Below are 25,977 nucleotides of genomic sequence, written 5' to 3'. Positions count from 1 at the left end.
AATACATCTACTTTAATAATGGAGCTGTCAAGTATCGAATAATAACCAGAAAATATATTGCACAATTATATATAATTTAAAATGTTCATGGCCGTGAAGTATAATAGCGCCGCAGGTGACTTTTTTTTACTATTACAGCTAATAAAGTGTAGCTAAAGTGTGTTTATCTCACTTATCTGGTCAACCCGACACGCCGGGCCACCCACAGCCCGGGCCCCCAGGCTAGAGCCCTGTCAGCCCTCCTTAGCCATGACCTACACCACTCCGGAATTCAGGTGGACACCGAGATTTTTTTGACAGTTCCACTAAGGATTGGGTTTCTAATAAAACCCGATATTACTTAGTGTTTCAAAATTTTTATGTTAGAAATTAAAATATTTTTTTTGCCGTGTTTTTATTTGTCTAAGCCCAAGGTATAGTTTATTGGCTTTCAATTTCAATGTTCAAAATCATTCTGATAATTTTCATGTTTGGGGGGTACCAGGGCCTCTTGCCCCCCCACCCCGGGTGCGCCACTGATCATATATAAATATATATATGCGAGCATGACGATCGATTTATAAGAAATCCTTTTTGGTCCGATCCGGGTTGTGATTTATCGGTGCTATATGTATTGTGACACATTATAATACTTACACACTATGGCAGTTTAAACAAAAGAATTGTTGAACTCGCGAAGGTTGTCTACCTGAGACTTTATTAATTCTTCTCGGTGACTACCTACTTATCCAGTTATCTATTGCCCCAAGGTTGGTGTGACATACGAGAAAGACAGACTATATTCAGGCCGTGGCACTGAATTGAAAATTAAGTACGATGATAGTGCTATGGCCCCTACATCCTGAAGCAGAATCCAGAATCTTTGGCAGGCCCCTCTACCTTAAGGTACACTTAAGGGAAGGTATTCAGTGTTTTAGCGATTTTTTTGTGTTTTTAATACTCACATCCACTTGAATTATCGACGTTGTCGAGTATTGACACAAACTACTCAAAAACTCCATCGCACAACGACATAATTTTAAATGTTAACGGCCCACATGCTCAGCGTAGGTCAAAATGGAGATTTTATGTTATTTTCAGAGCATAACCCTGGACATTCCTTAAACGTTGTAGATAATCTATTTATATAATTTTGAAGCCTTATTATCCTTTATATTTATTTTAAACAGTAGATGACTGCATAAAGTTTTATTATTATATTAGAATATAGTCATATTTCCGTAAGTAGATCCATGTGCACTAGTGTTAAGATTTTTAGTTTTATAAATTTTTAAATGCATTTGCAAAATCCATTAGTAAAATTAATGTTAACATTATATAGTGACATATTTACGATAAAAAATATATTTTATAATCTTTGTGATCCCAAATTTGACAAGAATTAGGCATTTTATTATTCAAAAAATGGCCACGATTTACACATTTGAAGATAATTCTAAAGATACTGATTATAAGCTAGGTCTTTGACCATTCAAATGTGATAAACATCCTACGAACAATGATTGCTTTATAATAACTATTGACCTAAGAATACAGTAGTATTTTTTTGAAATACGCCATTTCTATTGGCGTTCCCCAGTGGTTAAGCTACGACATACGGCCGTAGCCATAAATTGACAAACTATAAATACAGTAGGGAGTAAGATCATGTTACGCGCGTGTCTGAACATGTACCTAACTGGAAAAAAAATAGATAATAAAAAAAATAGGCTAGAGCCCTGCCAGTCACCCCACCCCACCTTGTGGGACCATGGTGCTATTTATTGATTATCTTTGAATGGATACGGTACCTAATCAGTTCAAATTATTACCATTTATTGCAATATGCAATATCATCATTTTCTATATTACATTCGAAGTATGACTGTAATATGGAAATGTTATTTATATAGTTTTGTACCACGGCCTACTGACTATTAGTGGACCTTGCATCAAAGTGACTTAAAGTGAAAAATTCAAATGTTGTTTTTACAACCTGTTTTTCATCCAGCTAGATCAGCGCTTTACAGCCATACCTATTTGGTATCTATGTTGGTTGGTTACATGTAAATTGTACGTAAAACATTTCACCGTGGCACAGTTCGCCGTGAGCTTTCTCTCGGAAAGAGATAACCGTATACTACACGGTCTCCAATTGTATTAGATTCAATATGAATATTAATTAATTCAATTTTCATAGCTTATTTTGGAAAAATTAATGAATCGGAAAGAGATTCAATTCAATTTATTTATTTTTAACATATTGTGGACATTACAAATTATAAGTTTAAGACATTCACAACATGACATTTAGAAACAAAGAAATATAAAACAGTATTGAGTACATAAAAAAGAGATCAGTATAGATATAATATATAGTAAGTTATTAAACAGTAGAAATGTGTACATACAAAAAATATAAATTAGATAGGTACAAGGAAGTACACCGGATGAGTTAAGCAGACCCTATTTTAAGAATTTATAAAACAACGTCCACCTATAATACTCATCCTCACGTAGGTGGAATATATCAACACCCGAAGCAATTTCGCCCTCCCAATTGGCATTACCAGTGGCACCTTGGTTCTGCACCTTGGGAGAATAAACAACTGATGTTCTCTATTTCTAAGATAGTTACCAGGAACACACAGGTCAACACGGCCCAGAATGGCAGAGTTCTCATTTATACCTCGTATAAGTCGAAAAAAATACGTAGCTAAATAAAGATTTCGTCTAAATTGCAGACTGCAGTATGTAAGCATGCCTAAGAGAAAGTCAGTTGGATAAAGCCACGGATAGTATCCATACAACCTCAAGTAAAGGAGTCTCAAGAATTTCTTCTGAACCCTTTCCACCATGAGGCTATATTTCAACTGATGCGGTGCCCAAACAATAGACCCATTCTTAAGTCTGCTTCGAGCTAAAGAATTAAATAAAAGTTTTAATACCGTAACATCCGAAAAGACCCGGGAAGTACGCATGACGAAGCCCAACATTTTAAGCGCCTTGTTACAAATGGTAACTATAAATATGGCTAATAAATGTCAAGATGACCATATACTATACATACGGTCTCCAATTTTATTAAATTCAATATGAACATTTTCATAGCTGATTTTGGAAAAATTAATGAATTCAAAAATGAAAACCTAACCTAACCTAACAGATAATCCAGTATATCGGCTACTTTCAAAAATTGTTTGCTGCTGGCTTCCTGTAAAGTGTAAACCGACAAGAACCGTGTTTTATTTAGACATGAATTTTATGTCAGTGCTATACGACCCAAAGAGGTTGGACGGTCTTTAATATACGGCCATATATTTCCGATACAACATTTCACGGTGACGTGTGATACGGCGAACTGCATAGAGCATACGTACACGTTTCCGGACACGATGTTGGTTTAGGTAACCCATGGCCCAGCCAGCAGAAATTAACACCACATCACAAAAATGCACTAATAGTAAAAAAAATGTCGTTGTGCGATGCAATTTTTGACTATTGTCGACATTCGACAAGTCCATAATTTTATGGTGCATAAGCATAACAACATAAAGGTGGGTGTATTAAAAATACAAAAAAATCGCTAAAAAATACCATTAATTTGACCTCGAACACCATTTGGAATATATGCAACTGTAGATCGTCACAATGCCTTTAACCTTAGCGATAGGTAGGGGGGCCCTCCAAAGATTATAGCCTGGGGGCCCATTTCGGGATGTGGGGGCCATGAGGTAACCCCTACTTGTCGGCTAACATTTTCTATATCAGCGGGTCGGGTCTATTCTATACAAAAGGCGACTATCGACCGCTAACGTGCTAACGTGATAATGTGTTAGTATTTTATTACATACATTTGTTGTAATAAAATATTGAAATATTATAATTGTATCAATCAGTTAGCCGTTTAATCAATCGAAACTGTATCTCTCTCGCACAGCTCAGGGGCATGCTGTTAAGTTATAGCATTTATTGCAACAATTAATACCCACTTATTGTAATTGTTACAATACGTGCTAATAATTCGATACAAACATACCCTATTTAGCTTACGAATGCAGCCTTTTGTATAAAATAGACCCGCAGTAGTTATAAACTTTTTAGTTTCACAGCGCCCTTATTGTGTAAAAAATCTTTCACGGCGCCCTAAATCATAAAAGAAATCAAGGACGTAAGCTTTCTTATAGTATTTCCTTTCAAACATTATTTTGTTCCTCGGTGTTTTCTGCTTTTCTGCCCAAAGTATAAATTCCGTCCAGAGTGGGATATGTGGAGACCATTTTTAGCTCGCAATGGCCGGATGCCCTATCAGTTGCTCACGGCTTTGTAGATAAGGGAAGGATTGCTATAACCATCGGTTCATCGCTGACGTAAGGTAACGGAAATGATATCCAACGGAAATACATATCATGTATTGTTTTATGTGTCAATTAATATATCTACACAATTGTTTTTATTTTAATAAAAATAAAGTTGTTAAATAATAACTATACGCGAATAATTTAACTAAAGTAAACTGTCGAAATAGTCAGTTGTTTTATTACGGAAGATTATCATATTTATGTATCGAGGCGGTTAATTGTTACAATAAGTTAACCGTCTTAACTGTCAAAAAGTGCCATGTTTTAACAACCCCTTTCTTGGCTGTGTTAACTGTTAGAGCGAGATTGGCAGTTTAGACGGTTAAGCCGGCTCTCACATCAAAACTCGTCTCGCCTGCAACGTGTCGAATACGTCGATGTGACGTCATCGTTATTCACAAAACACACGTTGCCAAATGACAACAAACACCTACGAATTGGTCATTCCCATACCGGCTCGCCAATCGCCGCATCCAAATATCTGTACGTTTCGAAGGTTACGTGCGACTGTTGCGGTCTTCATATGCAACACCGGATCAACATTCTTGGAAGGTTTGATTTGTGGCTGTGCGGCAGACGAGGCGAGTTTAGATGTGAGACCTGGCTAACTTATTGTAACAATCATAATACCTCAATACATAAATTTAATATGATAAACTACCGTCAACAGTCGCCTATAGCTGCTTTATGAACCTATAGAATAGACCCACTGACATTCTTAACAATTCAAATCGTGTTAATAAATTTAAATAAGGGGGAGTTATATTTTTTATAAGCCTTCATATTATAGGTATTCTCGCAGAACTCTGGTTGGGAATTACTGATAATATAGAGCAAAATGTCCAAGAAGCTGCGAACAATACCATTAATAAGTCTATTAATAGATATTTATAATCTTTACTTCATTAAAGTTTAGATAATATATGCCTGATCACGAGCAAAAAATGTAGGTAATTATTACCTATTTGGTAGTAATTATTATGACATTCAGTGACGTCCCGTGGGGGTAGGCAGATTGAGCATCGCTTGGTGGCGGCAGTCACTCAAAGGGCGGCAAATCGTGGAGAATCATTTGGTATAATATATAGAAATAGGCACCTAAACTTAGCAATAACGAAAATATCTATCCACTAAAAAAATCAACTCAGAGGTTGGCAACAAAATGTATTAATTAACATAAAAGTTATAACAGTTGTTAGGTGTATCTTTTAAGGAACTCAGACTCTGGTGATTTGTGTAAGTGTCTAACTTAGTTATATTATATTATTTATGCGCTTTTTATATCTAAATTTAATTTTGTATGTTTTAGTGGTATTATTTTTTTAGTGATGTATACATACAACACATTTTTTAGATATTGGAGTCATGAAATTATGGTAAAAAATACTGCATAAAAAATGGGGCGGGATTTTGGCGCTGCCTAGGGGCGGCGTTTTGTCTAGGGACGTCACTGATGACATTTTATAAGTGTTACTTTATAACAGTTCGTTTGGCAGCTAATTTAAATTCGCCATACGTTACGAACGTGTAGCTAACTGCTAAAAAATATAGCCACTACCGGTATTGTTTATGGTTACAATGTTAATCTGTAATAAGTAGTTTCGATAGAACGAGATAGCAGTTATTGTTTATGCATAGATATGCATATCAAATGTTGATAATCGTAGCAAATTATTATCGAAAGAAAATGTATTGATACCAAAAAGCTTGAAGCGTGGTAGATTTTAATTTCAACGTTTTTGACTGGTAGGTACATAATAATATTATGTGGTATATACTTTAATGTACTTGCCAGACCCAGGATTCGAACCTGGGATCAAAGGCGTTATAGTCCAACGCTTAAGAGCGTACATAAGTGAAACGGTAAATAATTTTCTACTGTATGTGGAACGAAATTACGGGCGCGTTGCCATTCGGAATGCGATAGTCGAGGTGTCTGCACGTCGATTCGTTTCGTCATGGCGTCGGATGAAAATATTCTTAAATCGTGTAAAGATGACTAAAAAACTTTACGTATAGGTATACTTAATAAAGAAAACATGTCAATGAATATACTATTATTATTACGAATATAATAATAAACATATCATAAAAAGGACGCATGTTGAACTTTTATGACAAATTATATTTCGTTCGTCTTGCGTCATTTGCACCCGCGACCCGCAATCCGCGCATCGCGTAGTCACGATCTTTTTAGACCATGCCTCAGCTGAGGTGCCTTAAGCCGCGCGGCCACCGTGGGTGGAGTATTGTTTTTAACTTGTGCGTGAGTCGGGGTATGGACCTAATAGGTATGGCTGACATCCATTTCTCGTAAAAAACAAAATCTGTTAATACAAACCTCTACTCTGTGGATGGATGCCTATATGATCCTATTAGGATCGGACATGGTTGGACACGGACATTTTTTCCAGACTGCTTTCCATGAAGTAGATAAAGCAGGCGTTTCATCAAAACGTTCGATCACAGATTTTTTTTAAATCCTGACAAGAAAAACATTACTGTATTTCTAACACGCAATGGCGGAATATCTCAAAGGCTTTTTGCAAGGGTGCCTCTACAATTTATATTATCAGATATTCCCAACCAGGGTTCCGCGAGAATTGGTAAAAGCTAAAACTAGTAACAATTTTGAAGATAAATTAGTAAAAATAATTACAAGATAAAAATAACTTTTTATATACAAAGTTTTTAAATTTTCTGTTGAATTATAATGCCCAATATGCTCAAACTTGTACTTGACATGAAGTAAATAAAAAACAAACAAACAAACAAATATAGAATACTGAAATGTCATTTTGATTTCCATAGTAACGCACGTATATATTAATAATTTAGTTGCTTGGACCACCTCCTTAGCAACCAATAATAGTGGATTGGATTACGGATTTCTTCCGAAATAACTTTTCATACAAAACAGAATTAACTGAAAATTAATTCAATTCTACTTAAAGATGGTTAAAAGTATTAAAAGAATGCATTGGCATCGTGTTCTGATATACTTATTCTAAAAGTTTCAAATTTCTAGCTAGTCGGGAAGTTAGTTAAAAATCGATTGCAAGATTTGTACCGGACAAATAAGAATACGAGCTAATAAAAACGTTGTAAAATGGGTTAACGTGATTTATTTTTAAGCAATTAAGTATTAAATTTTAAGTTAGAGGAATCAATCACTCTCAGTAATGAACATCACCACCTACTATGCACTATGACTATATTATACTATACTATTGCACGATAACTTTATAGTTTATTCACACAGTAATGATTTATTGATGTACTATTTATTGTTAAGTGTGTGTTTATTGACCTGCCCAATAGGGTTGGGCAAACGATATATTAAAATATCTACCACATCCTAAATTTACGCTATGTGATAATACACTATCGACTTTGAGACTAAAAATAGTAATAGACGGTGTTTTTAATATACTTAAAGCGTTATTGAGCGGATTTTTCATTAAGTATAATAATATCATGTAATATCAATTCTCACGTACATTGTACCTATATTTTGTCTATCAGCAGGGCTATTCTAATTCCTAACATATCACTAAACTCTACTACGAGTATCAATAAAAAGTAATAAATATAATATGTCGTATTCAGGCAGTTAATTATCCCGGGAAGTTAACTGTCAGCTCATCTATTCTATACACAAGACTGCTATCGGCGGCTATCGAGGGTAGTTAATCATATTTATGTATTGAGGTATTATAACTGTTACAATAAGTTAGTTGAATTGTTACAATGCTATGTTTTAACAGCACCTCTATTGGCTTTGTTAACTTCTAGAGCGAGATAGACAATTTTGACAGTTTAGACGGCTAACTTATTGTAATAATTACAATACCTCAATACATAACTATGATAAACTACACTCGATAGCCGTCGATAGCAGCCGATAGCAGTCTTGTATATAGAATAGATGCGCAGGTGTGATATTTTTTTAACGCGGCCGTTCATGACCACGTTAACCGTGAAGTGTCAAATTTCGTCGAGTAGCACAGTTTACACGTCTTACTTTGTTCTAAACGGATGCATTTGGAATCGAATAAGACGCAGTGCAGTATGTTAACAATTATTGTAGACAAATGCCCTGTTTATTGAATAGCTCCGAGTGATATCTGTGTTCTTTTAGAGCAATGAAAATAAATGAAAAATGTTACTGTGTTAACTAAGTAGAATAGCCCTGCTGGACTTTAATATGGGTGTTCCTCAAGATCTAGAAAATGTCCGAAGGGATCCGCCAACCAAAAAAGGTTGGAAATTAGGTACTGGTCTACATTCTTATGGTACGTTTACATCTGACACTTATACCGTTAAACTTATTTTATGTGTCTGACATAAAAATTCACTTACTGTTTACACCTGCATGGATCTGACATAAAATGCTCGTATACTTCTCGTTGAAATAAAGTCTCGACACTTTATTCAATGGCAACATTTGGAATAAATATATGCGGTGTTTACATATGGTATTGTAACTTATTCGGACACTTATTTCGTATACTTCTCAAAAACGTTATGTCAGTTGTCAATATGGGAATGTTAAAAAAGAAAGCAGCGAGTGTTATTATTTTCTATTTTTCTATAAGTCTTTTGGCAACAAAAAGGAGGAAAAAATGGTCTAGATGGATGCGGGAATGGATTCAGCGACGAGAAGAACTAGGTGCCTTCCGTTTAATGTCAGAGTTTAAAATCGAAGATCCAACTCATTTTGTGAACTTTAGTTTGCAAGATTGGACCTTTTGCCAAAAAACAAGACACACAATTCAGAAATGCGTAGAAGAACGATTAACAGTAACTTTGCGATATCTAGCACTTGATCGTCATTGCATATTCAATATAATATTATCGTAGCTAATACGAGTGCAGGTGTGGGCCAAAATGAATTAGGTAATACCATTTGAAGCGCATTTTTTCTTCACAGAGTGCATCAGAATTAATCGTATGTGCCGAGAACAAGCGATATTTTATTTTCGAACAAAATCCATAGAACACGGCACATCCGATTTATTTCCCATTGTCTATGATTTTTGACAGATCGCTACAGTACATTTACACTACAGTGCATACATTCATGGTGTACCTATGATAATTGATTGTCCGTTGTTTTAGAAATATACATAAGCAATTCACTAGGTACCTGTCAAACTACGAATAATGTGTCAGGTACTTGACATAAAAGTAGACGGTGGTCCAACTTCGGTGATATATCGCTCCAAGTTCGAACTTGTCGAATACGCGGTGTTTACATTTGCGTATATAAGTAGATTGAATAAGTGGCAGGTGAGAGTCGACACACGCAAAATAAGTGGCAGATACAAATATACTTACTGTTTACACTTAAGTGAATATGGTGTCATACATAAATATGACGATATTAGTGTCAAATATAAACGTACCATTACATAACACCGTCACAGATTGTATCATTGAAAAAACCATATACTCAATATTTTTGGTGTTTTATAATATAAATATTTATTTTTTAGTGAGGACACTGTAATTCATTATGACAGCATTGAAATTGGATTTCGACCGGTTTATAAACTAAATTTTAACCTCTAAACCAGGGGATGTCATCCTTTTTATACCTACCACCCACTTTTGTATCTCTGTTAGTAGTAAAATTTTCTAACCGCCCACCGGTTCCACAGTAAGTAATGGTAATTTATAACGTAGGGAAGTAACTTTAGTTTATACAATTTATAAAGCAGAGTTACAGCAAGACAAGTTAAAGCATATAATAATAATTACTTACCAAATACTTTATGTCAGACTTTCGCTAAGTTTGGCAGAATAAATCTTTATAAAACAACTTACTGTAGTTAAATATATCTTTTATTTATACTTTGCATACATGGAAGCATGAAGTCTGATGAAATTAGATTTAATTAATTAAATTATTAATGAGATCCCTGAGGCTGATGCTGCGAAACTTAATAATGGATATCTGGTTAAATTTTTGTGAGGAACAAACGAAGGTCTCCTCTTTCGGAAATATTCAGCCTACTCCCGCCCACTATGGAAGCTGGAACGCCCAATAGTGTCTAAACTATGTCAATACCAACGTGAATTCTTCGTATTTTTCATCTCTAAATAGAGGCTCGAAATGGACCGGAGCGCCGTTCTTGTCCGTGAGATCGGTAAAGTTATCGCTCCGTCCCGTGAAAAAAATAATTTGACTGTCTGAGCTAGATATGCCATTTATAACAAAAAAATCCAACACACTTATTTTTTATAAAATACACATAAAAATTGATAACCATGTTAATATCTTCAGAAAGTTGTCGAGCACTCCGGTTCGTAAACTTTTCCATTTCGAGCGCTGTAACTGAATTCATCCGAAGATTTCATTTCACTAATTCAAACCTAGCAATGTACCTATACCAAATTAAGTAAATAAACCGATTGTCTCCTAGAAAACTGACACATGACTGACAACGTGATATTAATATTCTTATCTGTTGAATAATCAATAATCACATACATAATAATAATTATTTTACCGCGTTTTTTTTTTGAATTGTCTGAAAATGTCTTTAGTGTAAATTTATTTTATTTGACACATTAACCGTGTGTAACAATTAATGTCGTATCGCGGAGGTATCAGTAGTGCACTGCTTATTGGTGGCACATTCTAAGTGGTGCAAAATTTAGTAAAGAATCCGATTATTATGGCTTTTGATTTAGTGGAATCGAAAACGTTTTTTTACATGCGACGCTCAAAGGGACATACAAGATCTAGAGTAGCTGTATGGTCAAAGTTTTAAAGAATATTCGATTTTCTACGACATAATTATTATTTCGTAGGAATTATTGAGATTTTAGTTAGTTTGGTTTAATAACACAGTTATTGCTGTACGAATTGTCTTCCCGAATTCGACGACTTGAGTAAACAAACTATTCATACTCGCAGGGCACACAGATAAACACTTACAAAAATGGCAAAATAATAGGTAGCCAATATTGTAAGAACAACAACATACGTGGAATTTTGTTATCACCTGAAGAATACAGCCATCCATAAATGTATCATTGCAACCACAGAATAGATTAATACGATGGAAATACGAAAGCCAGTCGCTATTAGGAAGACGGTCAGACCATAAAACTTAAGAAAATACAGAGACCGCTGAATGACATCAAATAATAATTATCAATATTGAATGTGTGTATCGTTTACGTGATTTTTATTAATGCATACCTACCTAATATTATTCCACCAAAATAAATATTGAAAATAATACGACGTGTTTAAGTTTATCCTATATTTCTCCACACTTAAGAATCGTCTTCATCTTCTTACAGTCAGATCCAGAACGTAACCCACTTCGAGTAAAGTTTGACTGAATTACTAAAAATCCAGCGGCACCTCGACTTTGTAAATTTCTGTCATAGTAAATGGATTTAAATATCTTAAATTTAAGATATAACGTAGATTTATGAGTACATATGGTTATACAAAAGGTGCAGACTGCATCCTAAACGTAACCTATGTGGCTCAACCCTAAAGAATTGGGTTATTTACTGGTCACTGAGTAAATACATACTAATTGATTTTTAAGTACCTAATTAATATTGCACAGGTACTGATTCAATCATTATTAACATAATGAGTTAAGTACTAGAGTTAAGTATTAGACGCAGTTTAATATACCGTAAAAATCGTAAATAAGAAATATCGATCGAAAAACACAGATCGTTATTTATAAGTAGTAAATAAAATAATATTCAATTACCTATATTTATACTTAATAGTAGGAATATTCTTATTGGAATAATTTCATAAAATGGTAATAATTATGCTGTCATACTTACAGTAAATTAAGAATTAATCAAACTTTTAAAATCCACATGCCAAAAGTTTAAAACATTTGCGAAAGATGCACAAAATTAAAATAATAATAAACTATTTTATGAACACACTTTCACAACACAGGATTCAAATTTTTGTATTTTTTTAGGAACACGCACAACAGCTGACGCCCAAAAAATAACGGTCAATATTTTCACTTATTTAATCGAATATTTTTAATTTTAAAGGCATTCATCTTTTAAAGTTTCCTTCTCTGCACACGACATAGCCCAACTATAACTCAACCGACACAACGCACGTGTAAAGGCGTACTAAACTGTCACTGCGTTCGAAATTTGAAATAATTCAAAAGCGGTGAAAAAACCGGCGGGCTCAGAAAGGCGCGCGCGCATTGGATAAACGTCAAAACCGGTTGTGTCATGGGAAACATTTTCATATTTTTTATTTATATATAAACGGAAACTTACATTCATAACACCACGCTTCGTTATTAAAAAAAACTATACTGAAGCAAGAATCGTGAGATATATGAATAATCAGGAGTATCAGGGTAATAAAACGAGTTAATAAACGATACGGCGAATAATCTCCAATATGAGTACATTATAATCTGCAGGGCTACGCTAACTAGTTAACACAAAATAACACGAATATCACTCGGTGCTATTCCGTATTATACAAGGTAGTTATCTACAATAATAATTTTATTGGTAACACAGTCCAATTGGAGATTCTAATCGGATGCATTTGCAAATATGTTGCAGTACTACTGATGGCTGTACTCCAGCTGAGGCATTGTCTAAAAAGATCGTGACCACGCGACGCGCAGATTATACAAACGACGCGTGCAGAACAAAACATAAATTGTCATAACAATTCAACATGCGTCCATTTAATGTTACGTTTATTGTTATATTAGTAATAATAATATCTAATATATTCATTGGCATGTTTTGTTTTTCGAGTAAATTCGCAACGTTTTTTAGTCATCTTTACACGATTTAAGAATATATTCCTTCGACGCCATCACAAAACAAATTGACGTGCTTACAACTCGACTATCGCTCTCCGATCGGCAACGAGTCCGAAATTTCGTCCCACCTATTGTTGAAAATTATTTGCCGTTTCACTGAAGTATGCTCTTAACGACACTAGAGACGTTAGTGTCACATTGTTAGTATTAATTATTATTAAAGTCGCTGCATTTCAATTCTCAACATGTAATTGTCGTACTCTATCTCTCTCTAAAACAGCGCGGTCATAATCCCGGGATAATTGACTGTCTGAATGCGATACAGCACATTTATCACTTTTTGGGTTAAGTGATTTAGAAAAGTAATATATTTTTGGGGTTTTACCGCGTGTTCCTCCTCCTTCTTTCATCGACGTTTCGGGCTTCAAAATAATGGCCTCTGCAATGAGCCTGATACCAAACAACCACGAAAGTCTCAAACGTTATAATATGTTGTAATAGCCCTGCATAAAATTTTAGAATATTCCAGTTCATGACATATTCAATTTTCACCATTTTATAAATAATTGATTGCATGGTTATAGTCAATAAACAGGTGGAGTGTTTATATACCTACAGAACTAATAATAAATATTTTACCAGGGAAATTAAGCCTATTCTAAGAATGCTTACGATGGCCGCGCAGCTTAAGCGTCGACCTATAGCGTCGTGGGTCCCAGGTTCGATTTCTGGGTCTGGCAAATACACACATTGCTTTGTCAATTTGTGCATGATTCAGAGTATGGACCTTATAGGTGGAGTAAGTGGCTGACATCCATTTCTCGTAAAAACAAAAACATCTATTAATACAAACTTAACCCCCACTATGTGGAGGCCCATAATATGATCTTATTAAGATCGGACATGATCGGGAAAAAACTAATTGATAACGCTGAATCCACGCTATTTAATATTTTATCGTTTTCTAAACGACGGTCAAAACCGTGAAATCTACAAGAAATTTGGGGAGCCCAACACAATCAAAATCATTAAAATTTATCGACTAAAATTGGCTGGTGATATTCAATGTATGGACCTGTTCTGACTAGTCAAGAAAGTCTTTGATACAAATCCATCTGGGTAGGTAGAAGACTTTTGGAAGAGCTTAACTGCCATGGTCGGATGGAGCTGCCCAGGTTGCATGAGCGATTTGTAATCCGGATTGGAGGAAAATTACGGAGGATAAATCCGAGCTATTATTCCAATAACTATGATGATGAAGAACCGTCCTAGAACCGTTCCAACGTAATGCTTAAAGTTACCCCGTTTTCAATCGTTCTATTACTACAGGCACAGGTGTGGATAAATAAAATTATCTATTAAAACATTTAATAAACATTTAATAAATAATAAATGGAATAAAATGTAGATAGTAGTGCTTAATAGTCTAAATCAATACAACATTATTTTTAAGCTCGTTAACAAGGCCTGAACAAAAACGATGCATAAGTGCGAGTGAGAAAATATTGCGCACCCTTATAATCCTGCGACACGCGTTAAAGTAAGATAAAAGGTTTACAGATGTGGGAGATGGTTTGCTACGGTGTAGCCGCCAAATCTAACTTTATTGCTTAACTAAGCGTCGATAACCGTGTTGCTAAAATTTCTATTTTTTGTGTTAAAAAGTCAGTGGTAAATATTTTTAGTTAATTAAGTAGAAAAGATGGTTTTGTGTGTTGTATTAAAATGTGGTAGCTGTACTGATAAGCAAGAAGATGTTATTACGTTTCATAGGTAAGTTGATACATCTTCGTGTTAATTTATTTGTATATTATTATATATTTTAATATCAAGTGACCGTGTTTCTTTAAAATAACTTAAATTATGAATATTTTTACCTAATGGTTGCATTTTGACCGCTTAAAAATACTATATAACGTAAAAAAATAGAAAAATATATTTTAATTCTGAGCGTCTAGTGCCAGCACTTTGGGCGATCACTAGCGAAATGGTCTATGGTCTCGAACATTTGAATACGAATGCGTTCGCTCGCCCACAAACCAAACGCACGGCACGCAGATTCATTTAGAATGGGTGGCGTCTAGATGTATCTATAGTCTAAGCTCGTTAAATAATTTCACACACCTGTCGCACGCAAGCCGCAGGTGTGCTTCCCATTCTTTGCTCAAATGCATTACTTACTCTTCACGTCAGAAGATGCCTATTCAATATACCGCATGACGTACAACAATTTACCTGTGTCTTATTATTAAAAAAAAAAAAACAGTTTTATTGAGTCAATAAGAACAAAAAAACAATTTCTCTTCGGACAAATCGTCAATCTGTCGATTTGGCTCGAATAACAAATAAGATTGTATTGTCATAATAATATGGACATTTACGATAATAAAGTAAATTGTTTAGTGTTTACCATTAATTATTTAGAGAATTTAGAAAAGAAAAATACTGGATTGTGTACCTAAAACCCGTTACACCACTTCTATCTTAGCGTATGGTCTGATTAATTAGTTTTGAGTTAATCGAGTTTCAAGTTTGATGTAAATATAATGAGATGTTGACGTATACGGCCAGGTAGAATTCTGATTAGATATAGAATTAAGACGATGGATCCAAATGGCTCTAGAACAACTGGGCGCCGGAAATAACGTTAGAAATAATATAATATAGAAATTAGACGAAAATTTTTAATAAGTTTCTATTTACTAACTATAGTTTTGATTGATTTTGCTCCTAACATAGTGTTTCTTTATTGCGGATTGATAATTATTATGCCCGACGCTTCATATAAAAATAAAAGAACTCTGTCTCTTTAGAACTTTTAAAGATATTTAACATACACAATTAAATCACTATTTACGTGTGAATATTTAAATTCTAGTATTAAATAATATATATTTTAAAAGTAGCTATAATTCACGAACGTTTAATTATTTTCGACTTTCAATCGATTGTGTAGCGCCAAGTTGTCCTGGTGCCGAATCGTCATAGACCCATTCAAATAATAGCAATGCCGAATGAATAGAGACCAAAACTAAAAACATTTGTCATAAACATTGGTGGCATTTTCAACATATGTATTGAAATGTAATGGTATATCACATCGATTTAATTGCAGAAAGGATCTTTTATATATTATATGGTTTGAATATGTAGGTGCTCACTCAACCTAATATTATTAATTATATAATAATATGTTTTTGCCAATGATTAAAGAGTTCACATGTTTTTGCACACAGTGTTGTTATGTCACTCCACAGCGGTCCAATGGGGAGGCGTTCGAATGCCTCATGGAGATTCTAAATTTAAATCTGACTTCTAAATTTAAATTCGTATTCCATATTCAATAATATGACACATTGTATGGGACATAACAATATACCTTACTCTGTATACATTGACAATACAATAACACTGCAAAGTTTGCACAGAATAAATAATAATTTAAAAGGAGCATCTTAGTCTTAGGAAGGTATTCCGGCCTAACGGGCCCATAGTTAGAATGTATATAAATGTTACATCGTTATACCTATTATGCATGCATGGAATGAATATATTTCAGAGTATTGATTATTTTATAATATTATTTCTACTGCATAATATATAATTATATAACTTCGAAACATACGAAAACCGGAAAATGTAACTAACCTTTCCCTCACAATACCAATAAGTAATAATGATTGTAGGCAAGACGATTTGAAAATGTTTATTGGGATCAGAACTCGAAATGGAAAATGTTATGAACCGGAGCGTTCGATGATTTTTCGAAAATATTAAAAAGTGTTGGATTTTTCTGCTATATAGACATTTCGTATTAAACTTAAAGAGAAAATACAATATTATACTTAATGAAATGTAATTTGATATTTCTTAATAATTTAAGAACCAGAGCTGCGATCCAGTCCGCTCCGGTCCATTTCGAGCCCTGATTTGGATGGCAAACCAGTCCAAATGTATGCATCTTAATATTTTTCCAAAATAACATTATGACAATTAATATGAATTACTTACATACTTACAATAATAATCAATGAGAATTTTATTGACAGACAATCCGGTAAATAATGTAAATATTATATAGCATTAACGGCCCACGTGCTCGTCGAAGGTCAAAATTGAGTTTTTATTGTATTTTCAAACCATGATCCTGGACACTCCTTAAACGTTGTAGATAATCTATTTATATAATTTTGAAGCCTTATTATCCTTTATAGTTATTTTAAACATTTTATGACTGCATAAAGTATTTTTGTTACATAAAATAGTATTCTTTTAAACCTCTCGCTCTAATGTTTTAGAATATAGTCATATTTCGGTACATAGCTGTGCAGTGGTGTTAAGATTTTTTACATTTATTAATTTTTAAACGCATTTATGAAACCATAAGTATAATTTATTACGAGATAATTTTTGTAAAATATTCACGATAAAAAATTATATTGATAATCTTTGTGATCCCAAATTTGACAAGAATTAGGCATTTTATTATTCAAAAAATCGGCAAGATTAACACATTTGAAGATGATTTTAAAGATACTTATTATAAGCTATATGTTTGACCATTCAAACACGCGCGTCAATATCATTTTACTCCCTACTTCAATTATAGTTTGTCAATTTATGTCTACGGCCGTATGTTGTAGCTTAACCACTGGGGAATGACAAAAGAAATGGCGTATTTCAAAAAAACACTACCTTATTCTTAGGTCAATAACTATTATAAAGCAATCATTATTCATAGGATGTTTATCACACTTGAATGGTCAAAGACATAGCTTATAATAAGTATCTTTAGAACCATCTTTAAATGTGTTAATCTTGCCGATTTTTTGAATAATAAAATGCCTAATTCTTGTCAAATTTGGGATCACAGAGATTATCAATATAATTTTTTATCGTGAATATTTTACAAAAATTATCTCGTAATAAATTATACTAATGGTTTTATAAATGCGTTTAAAAATTAATAAAATGTAAAAAATCTTAACACCACTGCACAGTTATGTACCGAAATATGACTATATTCTAAAACATTAGAGCGAGAGGTTTAAAAGAATACTATTTTATGTAACAAAAATACTTTATGCAGTCATAAAATGTTTAAAATAACTATAAAGGATAATAAGGCTTCAAAATTATATAGATAGATTATCTACAACGTTTAAGGAGTGTCCAGGATCATGGTTTGAAAATACAATAAAAACTCAATTTTGACCTTCGACGAGCATGTCCCCCCTTAACATTATACTGTATTATGTAATAATAATTCAATAATTCTTTGAATCTTGAATCATATAACATTTTGAAGTATTTATTATAATAATAATATTATTATAATAAATACTTTTACTTATACTGTTCTGGCAGAAGACACTAATTCGAAAAAATGATATATTGAGTTAGTTATACCAAAATGTTCATTATTTCAAACTTTACCGTCTGGAAACCTTCTTAATAAATAAACAGTCTTTATTTTAAAGTCATTCTTTTTACGATTACTTAATAAACTCACATGATTGACCATTTCAAACATTTTAACAACTTCAAAGTCAAATTATTCAAAACTAGTATTCTCCAGTTAGTGTGTTCTGCCAGAACAGAGATGATATAATGTACTATGATTAGAGATTCCACCAAAAAACACTAATGGATTCCCCAGTACGACTTACGAATATTTTATGTATTAGAATCCGGTTAGAAAAACCGATCTACCTATATGATTTCAAAACGTGTCAGAATTAGTGATCTAATTTTTTGTTTATGGTTTCTAAAGTCTATTATCTACTATCACTAGGCATATCAAATAATATATAAAAATATTATTCTATCTATAAAATATCCAAAATTATGTAGTTATGATTTAATTTTATAATTTTAGATATTATTTTATAGATATACGAATATTTTTTGACTATAATCTATTATGGCTTGGTTTTCGCACGAGTTAATTGAATTATAAAAACTAACCGACACCATCTGTAAATGAAATTGTAGTCTTATTATTTATGGCGAATCTTAAAAGCCTACCTCTACCCCTCGTCACTGCAATTCATAGACCTCTGTCTATAAAATTTTTGAATAATTTTCATAGTTTACTAAACTTGTCCTCCTTCAAATAATAAAAACAAAAGTAAATATTATCTTCTGACACTCCCCCTTAATTAATTTATCGTGACTCATCACTACTTAGTACGTAGTGATTTACGCATATAATAATATTGTAGGTACCTAGCATAGACTAATCAAATATACGCATATGAGATGAAGTGTCTATACTATATACATGTAAATCTTGAATAAAAGTATGCCAATACGAAAATAATACTGATTATTTAATAAATCATATCTCACTGTTGTATATACGAACGTTTAAATTTAAATCAGCAGACGTTTAATGAGACTTTTAAATCTAGCAAAGTTGTTTTATTTATTTTTTTAATGATACCTACATCTCGCTTTTTAGATATTTCGGTCAAACTACAAACTAAACTACAAACTAAACAACAAGCGTACGATTTATTTATATAATTTACTTTGTCAAATTTTAATGCAGTTTTGTATGCAATCTAATTGGGTAGCCACTTACCGGTAAAGCCACATTTGACACAGGTATTTTAACAGAAGCATGGGCAGTAAAACGAAATATACTGCTGAAGATGTATTAAAAATTCTTTATAATTCCTTAGTGAGGATCCGGCTTGAGAGTGGGTCGATTGTTTGGGGCCCGCATCAGTTGAAATATGACCTTATGGTGGAGCGAGTTCAAAAGAAATTTTTGAGATTCCTTTATTTGAGGTTATATGGATACTATCCGTGGCTTTATCCAACTGACTTTCTCTTAGGTATGCTTACATACTGTAGTTTAAGTGCTAGAAGATATCAATATTTGGCCACGTATTTTTTTCGACGTATACGTGGTGTGAATGAGAACTCTGCCATTCTTGGTAGTATTGACTTGTGTGTCCCTGATAACTATCTTAGAAATCGGGAGCATCAGTTGTTTGTTCTCCCGAGGAGCAGAACTGACCTGCCATTGGTGATGCCAATTGGGAGGGCAATAATTCTGTTCAATCAAATCGCTTCGGATGTTGATATATTCCGTCTACGTGAGGATGAGTATAGGTGGACGTTATTTTATAAATTCTTAAAATAGGGTCAGCTTAACTCATCCGGTGTACTTCCTTGTACCTATATTTTTTTTTTGTATTTACACATTTATACTGTAGAATAACTTAATACTTATCTATCTCTTTTGTTATGTACCTAATATTGTTTTAATAATATTTCGTTGTTTCTAAATGTCATGTTGTGAACGTCTTAAACTTATAATTTGTAATGTCCACAATATGTAAAATAAATGAATTGAATTGAATCGAATTGAAAAGATGGATCTAAGATTTTAAGACCTTTTCTGAACTGTATCCGGAAATTTGTACGTAAACAGTTCACCGCAGTACGTGAAACATGAGTTCGTGTAACATTTAATCAAATGACGAGTTCTTCGTTGAACATTTCACCGTGGAATATATTTGTACGTATGCTACAACATGTGGCGAATTTTATTAGATGTCTTTACTGGGTTAGGTTAGGTTAGGTTAGATTAGGGTTAACCTAATTGGAACAGTACTATTTGCAAACTATCGCCGCATTTTGTAAGATACGTACAAATGTATTCCACGGTTCAACGAAGAACTCGTCATTTGATAAAATGTTATATAAACTCATGTTTCACGTACCTACTGCGGCGCACGAATAAGGCCGGTTTCAGACGGGACACCGGTGTCACGCTCGTATATAATAAGGATGCCTTTGTATTCGAATAAAAGGGTCTTTGTATTATGTTTATGAGCGCCCCGAGCTAATGAGTCAAAGCGTGTATGGTACACTTTTCCGTCGGCCGCTACATTCTCAAGCCGCCGATACACGTGTTTTTATGACCGCAGCCAGTTTTATGTTCTGATTTATATCGCGAAATTATGCGTTGATTCATTAGATCTGGGCGTTCATACACATAATACAAAGGCCCCTTTATTCGAATACAAAGGCCTCCTTATTATATACGAGCGCGACACCGGTGTCACGTCTGAAACGGGGGTAAGTGTCCCACGATGAACTGCATACGTACAACTTATATGTAACCTTTCTGAACGCATGAAAATAAATACGTCTTCCGATTTCGTTCAACATTAATTTTACATTCTATATAGCAGTAGCAATGGGTGGAGGTAGGCTGTTAAGATCCGCCATAAATAGTGGTCATTATACTTTGTTAGTCATACGTATTTGTTTTTATTGAACCAAGACTACAATTACAGATGGTGTTAGTTAGTTTTTAAAAATCAATTAAACCCTGCCTATACCAAAGCATAATAGTTTTGGTATACCTACTTTGGGTGATACGACAAAATTGTGCACAGTTTTTCATTCATACTTGTTTCAGTCATACATATTATATTGTTGGTTCATTTTTTTTTTAATTCAAGCCCTGCCTAAACCAAACCATAATAGATACAAAATATTATTCTATCTATAAAACATCAAATATAAGTTATGTATGATGTAATAGCACAATTTTATATAAGTATTTTATAGATAGACGAGTATTTTTTGACTATTATCTATTATGGCTTGGTTTCGCAGGGTTTAATTGAATTTTAAAAACTAACGAACATTATTTGTAAATTGTAGTCTTGTTTCAATGAAAACAAATACGTATGACTCACAAAGTTTAGTGTGCACCATTTATGGCGGATATTAATAGCCTACCTCCACCCTTCGCCACTGCGTACATATAAACATTGGTAACGAAGACTATAATATGAGATTTCTGACCCAAATAGGTCATGATTAAAGAGCTGTCTTATTGAACCATGTATTGTTTGTTTATCTGTCTCTGCGAAAGTTGTATTTTTTCAACAACCAATATGCAGTGACGTTCCTATTACAACCAACAACATCTTGAGAAAAAAAATATTTTATTAAATATTACCATTTATATTTTCGAGACTTTCATGGATATTTTTAATTGTATTTTATCTTTTAGCTGTAAGCTTCTTTCTTATTTTACCTAGACGTATCGGACAAGTTATAGAGGCCTTTCTCAAGAGATATTGTGTTGGAGTGTAATGTTTGTTGTATGAATGCGAACGCTGCTCAAAATATTTTAGGTATGAGTCGAAGAATGATTTACAATTAAAAAATAGTGATAAAATTTACTCTTTCAATTAATAAAAATCATATTAATGTAAATGGCTTGTAACGTAATTTGTATAGTATGAGAGAGTAGGTAGGTATATTTAATAATTGATGGCTAAACCCCACATCCTAAAACTTGTAGAGCCACCACTGCTAATATACAAATAATGCCAATACCAGTGCTATATATTATTCTCTATACCTATATACCATAAATTGTATAGATAGAATATGGATTCAGCTTTGAAGTATTATGCTGACCATATTTAATTATTTTTTTCATATTTACGTAGGAAGAGCCAGATGCATATATGGATGATGAGTGAGTAATCGTAAGACGGAATTTATATGTTTTATGTACTTAAGAGCAAGCTACGTCAAAAAACACAATAATTTAAGATTTTTAATGTCAACAATTTCTGGTTTCTGGTATGAATAGACACAGTGTGAATTATACTAGGGATTGCAATACTGATATTCAATTATTTATCGATACCGAAATACCGGTTTCAAAAATCCAAAATACCGGTATTTTCGGTATTAAGAAAGCATACACGTATATATGTTACTAAAATGAATTTGAATTGTATATTCAATTTAGTGTATAAGTTTTATGCTGCCAAAACGCAAATACGAGTATATTGACCGAAACCAACAAAAATTAAATAACATTAAAACAAAATCCCTCAAATATACTTATAGAATTGTCGCGATGAAATTAACATAGTTCAAAAAAGAAAATTTTCATGGCAAATATTTCCAATTATTCTACATATAACTAATGATCTTACGTTAATAGTACATCCAACAGGCGTTGAATTTCAGAAAGATTTTTCTGTACCCGGACTTATGTAAAAAATAGCAGTTCCAAAATATTATGATTTATACATATTTACAAAGGTCAGAGCCAGTCCAAAAACAAAAAAAAAATCTTTCTTAACTTTATTCTTTAAGGACTACGGTGCATGGTTGCAGCATCAGTCCCGTGCGGCTCCGTCTCGGGACGGAATGAGCACTTAAAATTACTTCTTTCAGACACGTTTAAAGCGTCATAGAAAGCGGCCATGCATATCCATGGCTGTGCATATATGACGGGTGGTGGTGGGAACTTTAGAACAAGGTCAACATAATAAATGTAGGTAGGTACTTCAAGTTGCTATAAAATAGATTTATTGATAAGTACCTAATTCTTTGTTTATATTATATGTTTTGATGAATACCGGTATTAATACCAGTAGGTATTCAAAAAAATAATATATCGAAATACCGGAACTGATATTTTCATTCGGCATTGCAATCTCTAAATTGGACCCGCCAGATAAATGATAATTTACAGAAGTTTGTGTATCTGCCCTTACGCGCAATAATTATCTGAGTATACATAAACGTCGATCCAAGATACTCGTGGAATTAATCCACTTAGATACCAGGAAAAATGGTTACCCTATAACAGAGGGGGGCAAACTTTTTGGCTGGAGGGCCAAATTCAAGAATTCAAAATGAGCGGCGGGCCGCAAGTAAAATACCATTTTTAGATATACACTATTTATTATCACGAAAAATAAACATTACAAAAAAATTAATGAGAAGAATGAAACTGTTGTGCATTTTTTAAAATTCAGGTGTTAATTTTGTAGTTGATATTCTCAAAACTGCTTGTAATTTTTACGTTCGAATACGGTCGAATTTGTCTGATTTGAGGGCATTGTATAATTTGAAGATTTCTTCACAACGATGCAATTCTCTTAAATCAGTGTCACACTGCAGATCAATAATCTCAAGTTGTAGCTGTGTTGGTACACTATCAATATCTATTGAAAATGGATCGCGTACTATTCCTAAACAAATTTTAATCTATTGTCAATATTTTCTAAAAATATATAAAAAAGTTATTCGTTATCAGAAGTACAATTAATGATATCGGGCCGCAAAAAAATACCCGGCGGGCCACATGCGGCCCGCGGGCCGCAGTTTGCCCCTCCCTGCCCTATAATCTCAGTATTAATGCGAATTGTTATTCTTGAGCTATGGTTGAGATTAAAATCGTTGAGTGTGTGCACTCAGATTTATGGTCAGTACACAAAATGATCATTCACCCTTTAAGTCCCATTCACTGTTATAATATTAATTATAAACATATTAATACTATCGACCAAAGGTACTTGATGGAATTTGAATTTAAATTCTAATGGATTTAAGTTTTGTACTATTCCATTTGAGTTATGGAATTATGGACTATAGTCAATCGGAATAGTACAAAACTTAAATACATTAGAATTTTAATTATAAACGTTATGTTTTCATCAATTCATATTAAATATCTGCAGTGACGTCCATAGGCAAAGTGCCGCCCTTAACCAGACTTGGAATACCGTCCCCTTTTATGTTTAGTTTCAAATGGCCTGCAAAATTTTAATTAATTTTTTTAATTTTAAGTACACACTTACCTATTTTATTGTCTACTTTTGGCTATTTAAAACAGGCAAATTAATACCGACACCAAAAATCTTTAAATTGACGCACATCATCTACACAGAATAAAATAATTTCCACGAAACCTACTCTCAAACGGTGGTGGTGATCTGTGGCACTAAGAGGCATGGATGCACCCTTATGAAAAATTTGCAATAAACCGCCAATACAATACTGTATATTACAACTGGTATTGGTAAAGGTAATTGGAAACTTTTCTCTAATCTATTTATATACATATTTGTATTCAATGTACCTAACTGTTTTTTTTCCTCAAAGAAAATAAAAAATAAAATAAAACAATTGATTATGTAATTGAATTGAATAGATTAATAAAATAATTGACGTACTTAGTAATTGGACACAGTGTGTGAAAAATAAAAGTGCCATATTATAATATGTAAATACTACCATCTTAGTTTGCTATTTGTTCGTAAACAGATGAAAGGCTACATTTTAAATCTGCCTTTATATACATCTACTGCTGCTGTACTGCAGGATTGTAAACATATCCTTTAATTCAAAAACACACCTACGTAGTACTTACAGTTAAATTTATTATATAGGTATATTTATATGAATATTTTCATCATCAAAATGTAATTCAATAAATTTTGATTAATGTGTGGAAGAGATTTTTTATTTATGCATAGTTTAAATGTATTTATATGCTATTTAAAAACTATCTTTTTTTTTTTTTAGAAAATTGAGATGACGTGTTGTCCAGTTTCCTGGAAGCCATGCGGGAACAACGGTAATTTTCATAGCCGATTTCGGCAAAATTCAAGAATAATAACCTAACCTAACCTAACAAATAATGCAGTATATCGACTATTTTCAAATTTTGTTTGCTGCTATCTTCCACTAGACTGAGTACACAGACAAGAATCAACATAAGCTTTGGTATTGTCATATAAATATGAGTACAATCAAAACGGGCGCCTGCCATTGACGTATGTATTCGTTTTGATTGCACATGATTATTTTTTTCTAAATAATGATGGTACCTTAAATAAAAACACTTTTTCAGACTAGGTACCACAGATAATTATTTCTGAGTTCCCTGCTAGGTACACTAACGAAAGGCATGTTTATCTCTCAGTGGCAAATAAGCAAATACGTATATTATTCTCTGATGGTGATTTTTGGTACCTACACGATTTAAAGAATCT

The 25,977-nt window shown here is 33.2% G+C and overlaps 2 protein-coding genes across 3 annotated transcripts in view; both read right to left on the bottom strand.

Annotated features, from left to right (window-relative positions):
• The window catches only part of dbe (KRR1 small subunit processome component homolog dbe), a 466,431-nt gene that overhangs the window by 221,164 nt on the left and 219,290 nt on the right, over positions 1-25,977 (bottom strand). The window lies entirely within an intron of this gene.
• The window catches only part of Myo61F (unconventional myosin 61F), a 125,496-nt gene that overhangs the window by 69,167 nt on the left and 30,352 nt on the right, over positions 1-25,977 (bottom strand). The window contains exon 1 of one of the 2 annotated variants that reach the window (XM_085944519.1): positions 12,168-12,443. The exons of the other annotated variant lie outside the window; for it this stretch is intronic. The gene's annotated coding sequence lies outside the window, so the exon portion shown is untranslated. Of the gene's footprint in view, positions 1-12,167; positions 12,444-25,977 lie in introns of those variants that run through there. 2 annotated transcript variants of the gene reach the window in all.

The sequence above is a fragment of the Rhyacophila brunnea genome, unplaced genomic scaffold (assembly GCF_057557595.1).
Source record: "Rhyacophila brunnea isolate RB1 unplaced genomic scaffold, BYU_Rbru_1.0 scaffold_17, whole genome shotgun sequence".
In the NCBI taxonomy this organism is placed as follows: Eukaryota; Metazoa; Arthropoda; class Insecta; order Trichoptera; family Rhyacophilidae; genus Rhyacophila; species Rhyacophila brunnea.
This window is presented reverse-complemented; position numbering and strand designations above follow the sequence as displayed.